Source organism: Dipodomys ordii, unplaced genomic scaffold (genome assembly GCF_000151885.1).
Source record: "Dipodomys ordii isolate 6190 unplaced genomic scaffold, Dord_2.0 Scaffold11, whole genome shotgun sequence".
Lineage (NCBI taxonomy): Eukaryota > Metazoa > Chordata > Mammalia > Rodentia > Heteromyidae > Dipodomys > Dipodomys ordii.
Window position 1 is genome coordinate 947778 of NW_012267227.1, and position 8281 is coordinate 956058.

Here is an 8281-nt window from a genome sequence, read left to right on the forward strand (position 1 = left end):
CTCAGTCAGCCCCAACTCAAATGCATGTGGGCTGTAGGACTTCCCTTAAACAGCTCAACCTCTCTGGGCCACAGTGATCTCGGCCAGGCAGAATTATAATACCTCTCTCGCAGAGTCATCATGAGGTTTAATGAACTAAGCAGAGGAAGTGGTAAGCTTTGTGAGCAGCAACCACCTAACGATATTGTACACAGAAGAAGCTCAAACTAGCTACAAGAAAAGCAAGGTAAGCTGGGCGCTGTTGGCTCACGCCTGTAATCCTAGCTACTCAGGAGGCTGAGATTTGAGGATCGCGGTTCAAAGCCAGCCCGGGCAGGAGAGACCGTAAGACTCCTATCTCCAATAAACCACCAGAAAACCGGAAGTGGCGCTGTAGCTCAAGTGGTAGAGCGCTCGCCTTGAGCTGAAGAGCTGAGGGACAGCGCCCAGGCCCAGAGTTCAAGCCCCACGACCAACAAAAAAAAAAAAAAAGCAAGGTAAAGCCGGGTACCAGTGGCTACTTGTTATCCTAGCTACTCAGGAAGCTGAGATCTGAGAATTGAAGTTGGAAGCCAGCCCAGACAGGAAAGTCTGTGAGACTCTTTAGTAAACCACCAAAAAGCCAGAAGTAGAGCTGTAGCTCAAGGATTAGATTGCTAGCCTTGAGCTGAAAAGCTCAGGGACAGCACCCAGGCCCTGAATTCAAGCTGCAGGACTAGCATACACACACACACACACACACACACACACACACACACACTTCCTTGTCGACCTTGCAAAGACCAGATCAGCTAACACCTCCCTCAGCTAGAATAAACCAGCCCCACACCCACCACCATCTCCCGTTTCTTCTCTGTGAGACAGGTAGACCCTTTAGCCTCATTTTCTACTTGAGGAAACTGAGGCATAGAGGTATTCAGGATGGCAACTTGGCCCAGAGGGGTCTTCAGTCCCAGGACTCTAACCTCAGAGTGTAAACTCTCAGTTTAACTTTCTTTTCCTAGGTGCTCCATGCAGACCGGATGTGAGGACCCACACCCCTCCCCGCCGTGAGGAAAAACACAGGGCCCAACCTGGCTAGCTAGCTGTGAACCCTGGTGCAGGTCAGAGGTCTCAGGGTATCCCAAGGCCTAGGTGACCCTCAGGCAGGAGTTGCCCCACTGTGTGACAAGCCCCCAACAACCATGATGGGATCAACCAACTAGATAACCAGGCCCTCTTCCCTATGATACCACATGCTGCCTGCGTTCTCTACATAAAGGAAGCCACAAGGCTTGTCCAGACTGGGGTGGGGCCACGCAGACCCTCAAGGAGCAGCCAAGAGCTTGTGACAACATGGGGCCAATGCCTATGTAGATATTCACCACCCCGCCCTACAGGACGGTGTCACCAGATAGGAGGTACTCCTCCTGATACACACTAGCACTCTTTGTGCTGGTCCTGAGGCTTGAACTCAGGGTCTGGGCACTGTCCCTGAGCTTTTTTTTTGCTTCAGGCTGGTGCTCTGCTCTACGTCTTGAGTCATAGTTCCACTTCCAGCTTTTTTGATGGTTAACTGGAGATAAGAGTCTCATGGACTTTCCTGCCTGGGCTGGCTTTGAACCGTGGTCCTCAGATCTCAGCTTTCTGAGTAGCTAGGATTACAGGTGTGAGCCACCAGTGTCTGGTTATGTCACTTTGCTGTTTAATGATATCCCATTGTGGGGACATGCCATTATTTACTTATTCACCACTTCTAGTGCATCTTGACTACTACTCATCTGGGCTAATCACGGATAAAGCTGCTCTATGAAACATTTACATATGACTTTTTTTGGTATGGACCTTAGTTTTCTACTCAACTGGGCAAATATCTAAGAGTATGATGGCCAGCTCATATGGCCAATGTGTTTAGTTGTAATGAAAGGCCAAATTGTCTTCCAAATGGCTGAACTATTTTGCATTGGCACAAACAAGAGTTCCAGTGGCTCCCACCTCTACATGAGCATTTGGGCCCTGTCTGCTTGACCTTTAACCTTACTAGTCCCTTACTGTTCTTATCCATCCCTTCCATTGCTTATCTTCTTTGGTCAAGTGTCTACTTCCATCTTTTGCCCTATTCTTTTTTGGTTATGATCTGTTTTGGTCCGGGGGTGGGGGGCAGGGGTGGAATTCAAAGCCTCCTGTATGTTAGGCAAGTGCTATACCTCCAGCAGTAGCCATTTTATTTTTTTTTTGTGCCTATCATGGGACTTGAACTCAGATCCTTGGTGCTATCCCTGAGCTTTTCTGTTCAAGGCTATTGCTCTATCACCTGAGCCACAGCTGTTCTTCCAGCTTTTTTTTTTTTTTTTTGGTGGTTATTTGGAGAGAAGAGTATTCCATAATACTCTTCCTTGGCCAGGCTGGCTTCCAACCTTAATCTTCAGGTGTTAGCCTGCTGAGTAGCTAGGATGACAGGCATGAGCCACTGGCACCCAGCAGTAACTATTCTTTTTTCTTTTTATGGGTCGGTTGTGGGGCTTGAACTCTAGGCTTGGGCGCTGTCCCTCAGTTCTTCAGCTCAAGGCGAGCGCTCTACCACTTGAGACACAGCACCACTTCCGGTTTTCTAGTGGTTTATTGGAGATAAGAGTTTCACGGACTTTCCTGCCCAGGATGGCTTTGAACCATGATCCTCAGATTTCAGCCTCCTGAGTATCTAAGATTACCGGCATGAGCCAACAGTGCCCGACAGTAGCCATTCTTAAAAACTGAGTTCATTGCTTCTTACGGGGCTTAAAGGGCTCGTTGTATATTTTGAACACAAGTCCTTTGTCAGACATGTGTTTTATAAATATTTTCTCCCAGACTGTGGCAGCTTTTCACTTTTTATAATAGTATCTTTTTGCAGAGCAGTTCTGAATTTTAATGAAGTCTTAGTTATCCAATGTCTCCCTCATGAATCAGGGCCTGATTCAAAGATACTAGACTTGTTTTCTGAGTTATCTTCTGAAAATTAGGTAATTTTGTGCTTTACATTTAGGCTTATGATGTATTTTGAGTTCTTTTTCACAAACGTCAGTGTTTAGACTTTGTTATTTCACATGTGAATGCTCAGTTGCTCCAGCACCGTTAAAAAAAAAAATTTCTTCCCCATTGAGAAAATTGTCAAAGATGCTTGTATGAGTCATCTGGCCCTCTTGTTTATTGGCGTGTTTACTCCTTCTCCATCACGCGATGTGGATTCCTGTAGCTTTACTGCAGGATTTTGAGGTGAGATAAATCACAGCCCCCAGTTCTTCTTTGACAATTTGGTCATTATCCATGAAACAATTCATTAAGTTCTAGTTGGAATTGTGTTGAATACCTAGAACAGATTGGAAAGAATCCACAACCTCACGATGTCCAATGGTCCTATCTATGAACATAGGCTATCTCCTCATTTCCCTATGTGGGTTTTAATCAAGGTTCCTGATTAATTCCAAAGAACCGCCTCAAGGCAGCCACCATGCAGATCATTCCACCATCTGGCCCAGCAGATATTAACAGGCATGCACAGAACCACCCACGTGCTGAGGAGGTGGGGCCGGGCCCTACGGCTTCTCTCCTTGGCCTCTTTCTCAGCCCTTTCCATGCTTGGCCTTCGCCTCCACTCCTACCTCTTCTTCATTCTCCAGCATCTCTACAATCTTGGCCACCTTGGCTTGGCTGGCGTAGATGTCAATGTTTTCTCTGGCCATCAGCTTCTCCATGGCCTTCCCTGCCTGGCTGAGAGTCTGCAGCTACCGCTCTCTACGCTTCCACTGGACAGCCATCTCCTTTTGTAGTCCAGACTTCAATTTCGCCTTGTGGTCCACGGGATTGCCTTCATCCCTTGGCTGCTTTGACGGGGGCTCTCTTCCCCAGGCCATCTGGAAGGATCTGCACAGTAGAGGTAAGCTGGTCCAGGACAAGAGGAAGCTCAGGACAAAACAAGCAATGAGATGGGGCTCTCTTGACTCTGATGCAGGCCCAGCCTTTGCTTCAGGTGACAGAGGCTGGCATGCCCGCTCTCAACAGGCAGATTATAATTCCCTGATGTCCACCCCTTCCTCCACCATCTGCTTATCCTCCACCTTGATGGAAGGCAGCTTCATGGTAAGCTGGAACGGCAGGAAGCTTTCGGTGCCAAAGATCCGGAGCTCCAACAACCTACAGGATACTATCAGCTGTGGCCGGGTCCAATGACCTACAGTCAACTGATTTTCAGTGGGGTTTCTTCGTCCCTGGCTTTTCCCGTCTGGTATCTTCTTCTCAAAGGTGGACAGCAGAACTTTAAAATAAGAGACAACAGGAACTCAGGGTTTGGGCACCTTTCTTTTTTTTTTTTGTCGGTCGTGGGGCTTGAACTCTGGGCCTGGGCGCTGTCCCTCAGCTCTTCAGCTCAAGGCGAGCGCTCTACCACTTGAGCTACAGCGCCACTTCCGGTTTTCTGGTGGTTTATTGGAGGTAAGAGTCTCACAGTCTCTCCTGCCCGGGCTGGCTTTGAACCGTGATCCTCACATCTCAGCCTCCTGAGTAGCTAGGATTACAGGCGTGAGCCACCAGTGCCCGGCTTTGGGCACCTTTCTCTGGGGGTCGTTGCCCAGGGCAGATGAGCAGTGCCATGTGTGCACCATGAGGCGCCAGGAGCCCTTGGTGACAGTCAGGCGCGATCGCATGGGTACCCCATGGCCAGGAAGCTGGGAGCAGCCCAAATCTCAGTGCATCAGCCCCAGCCCTGCAGAGAGGGGCGCACCAGCCCCCGGCTGCCCGCGCAGGGCGGTGGGCAGGGCCATGAGAGGCAGGAGGGCGCTGGGATGCAGCAGACCCTCAGCAAACCCACTGTGTGTGTGCTGCAGCTACCCGCGTGCATCCTTTTCTGGCCTGGCTGGGTCCAGCTCGGCCTGCAGAGCATTGGCACCCAGTGCAAGGAGCAGCTCAACCCCTGCCCCCCATCCTCCGCTGCACTGTGGTGGTCACCTCTGTGTGTGTGTGTGTGTGTGTGTGTGTGTGTGTGTGTGTGTGTGCTGGCATTGCATGCATGAGCCACGAGCTACATCATCATCATCATCATCATCATCATCATTTTCTTGGTCCAGAGCTTGAACTCAGGGATTGGGCGCTGTTCCTGAGCTGTTTTGCTCAAAGCTAGCACTCTACTATATAGGCCATAGCTCTACTTCTGACTTTTTGCTGGTTACTTGGAGATAAGAGTTTCATAGACTTTGCTGCCCAGGCTGGCTTCAAACCATGATCCTCCGATCTCAGCCTCCTGAGTAGCTAGGATTACTGGTGTGAGCCACCAGTGCCACCTAGCTACTTTATTCTTTTTTAATTTGAATGTGCACACTACCAAGGCCATATCTACAGTAAGAAAGGTCTACAGTGGGGCGGGGGGAGGGGGGAAGATGTGGAAAGCATGGATGAAATCATGCAGATTGATATCCAGATTGCGATCCAGAGTCTGTAAATCTGGGGTAGGGCCCAAGATTCTACATTCCTAACAAGCTTGCAACTATTATTGGTGTAACTAGCCCAAGGACCAAGTTTGAGAGATAAGGCTATACAGGGCTTGGGCCTCCTGCTTTTTGTGTATTCTTTCTTTCCTCTCTTTCTCTTTCTTTCCCTCCCTCCCTGATTCCTTTTTTGTTTTTCCTTTTCTTTTGCCAGTCCTGGGGCTTGAACTCAGGGCCTGGGCACTGTCCCTGAGCTTCTTTTGCTCAAGTCTAGCACTCTATCACTTGAACCACAGTGCCACTTCCAGCTTTTTCTGTGCATGCAAGGTAAGCACTAAGCCACATTCTCAGCCCCCAGATTCCTTTTTAAAGGACCTGGGGACCCTCTTTCTTTCTTTCTTCCTTTCTTTCTTTCTCTTTTTTGTCAGTTGTGGGGCTTGAACTCTGGGCCTGGGCACTGTCACTCAGCTCTTCAGCTCAAGGTTAGCACTCTACCACTTGAGCTACAGAACCACTTCTGGCTTTTTCTGCTTATGTGGTGTTGAGGAATCAAACTGAAGGCTTCCTGCATGCAAGGCAAGCGCTCTACCACTGAGCCACCTTCCCAGCCCCAGGGGTTCTTTAAAAACATTTTTTTTTGTTGATCATGGAGCTTGAACTCTGGGCTGGGCGCTGTCCCTCAGCTCTTCAGCTCAAGGCTAGCGCTCTACCACTTGAGCCACAGTGCCACTTCCGGCTTCTGTTTCTGTGGTGCTGAGGAATCGAACCCAGGGCCTCATGCACGCGAGGCAAACACTCTGCATAGCATTGAGCCACCTTCCTAGGCCCTATTCCCAACTTCTGAGAGCTCTGTCCACCCCAGTCACCTGTAAGATGGCAGCCTATGAAAGGTCATTTTAAGAAAAGTTACTTAGGGAAAGGTCAGCCAGGCACACAAAGCAGTTTTAGCCAGCACAGGCTAAATCTACCAGTAGAAGCCAGGTGTGGTGTACATGTCTATAATCCCAGCATTCATGAGGTAGGAGGCTAAAATTTGAGACCAGCCTACAATATTGAGACCCTATCTAAAATAATTGCTGCCTGGCGGGCTGGGTAGGTGGCTCAGTGGTAGATTGCTTGCCTTGTATGCATGAGGCCCTGGGTTCGATTCCTCAGCACCATGTAAGCAGAAAAAGCCAGAAGTGGCGCTGTGCTCAAGTGGTAGAGTGCTAGCCTTGAGCTGAAGAGCTGAGGGACAGTTGCACAGGCCCAGAGTTCAGGTTAACAACAATAACACAAAAAATGCTGCCTGGCACTGGTGGCTCATGCTTGTAATCCTAACTACTCAGGAGGCTGAGATCTGAGGATCACAGTTGGAAGCCAGTCCAGGCAAGAAAATCTGTGAGACTTATCTCCAGTAAACCACTCCAAAAAAGATGGAAGTGGCACTATGGCTCAAAGTGGTAGAGCACTAGCCTTGAGCAAAAGAACAGTACCCAGGCCCCAACTTCAAGCCCCCAGGACAACCAAAAATTAAATAAGTAACTAAAAATAAAAAATAAATTCAGAACAAAATCTACAAGTCAAGCCTACTCAACATCTCTGTTGCCCCAGAATTCCAAGCTGTGAGTAGATCTTAAATCATGGAAGCTGACTTGAAGACTGAGATTGTGCAGAAAAAGCAGGCAGCTGAGTACCTGGCGTGCAGGAAGTCTTTGTGTGTTCAATGCATAACCAGCAGCTGTGGGCTTGAAGCTGACTTCCTGATTATTAAACATTGGGCCTCAAACTCAAGTGTTTATCAGCATCACTCAGGGCTTGTTAAAATACATGCTGCTGGTTTCCAATCAGACAAGTGCTTGGCCTTAGAGCTGTGTTCCTAGCCCATAGGCTTCCCATGAAGCAGGTCTCTGATGGGAACTAGAGAATATGCACTTTAAGTGTGTGTGTGTGTGTGTGTGTGTGTGTGTGTGTGTGTGTGTGATGAGACTTGAACTCAGGGCTTGGCCCTTAGCTTTTTTACTCAAGGCTGATGCTCTACCATTTGAACCACACCTTCACTTCTGGCCTTTTGATGGTTAATTGGAAGAGTCTCTTAGATTTACCTGGGCTGGCTTTGAACCGCGATCCTCGGATTTCAGCCTCTTGAGTAGCTACGGTTACAGACTTGAAACGCCAGCACTCAGATTGCAAATCCACATTTCTAACCAGCAGCCAGCCACTGCTGCTGCTGCTGCTGCTCATAGCCGTGGTTCAGACCATGTTGCAAAGCTCTGATCTCAGCGACCCCTGACTCAACTCCAGCCTGAGGCCAGAGCTGGCAAGCCAGGCCAGATTACTCCAAGATATAGGAGCCATTCCAGAAGCTAGAGCTCCAAGGATACCAAAAAGGGGCTTCTCTGAGCCCCACGACCCTTCTACAGGCCTCTCTGGCAAGCTTGCTGCCTCCTCCCTGGCCCAGTGCCCTAGCCTCGGTAAGACCCCCTCCACCCAGCTTTGTTTGCATTCCTGCAGCCTGCGTCAGCCTGGACAGCAGGCGTGACTGTGAGGACTGGTCTGGCGTTAGCCCTGAAGGCTGGCCCTGCACTCCAGGCCTCCTGGGCCCAGCCAAGGTGAACAACATAGGTCAGTGAGTCATGCTTCCTCCCGGATTCCGGGAAATGCCTTCCTCTGCCTCTGTGGCTCACTTCTTGTGTAATGAGAACTTTTCTGCAGACTTCTCTGGCAATGTCAGGATAAGGAGGCAGGGGGAGGAGAAGACCAGTTCCATCCCAGGAGAGGCCCCAAGGATTCTGTACGCTCTCTCTCTCACACACACACACACAGCAGCCAGCCCTGGCTGAGCCCCCCCCCCCGCCAATCTGCCATCGAGTTTTGGCCCAGGA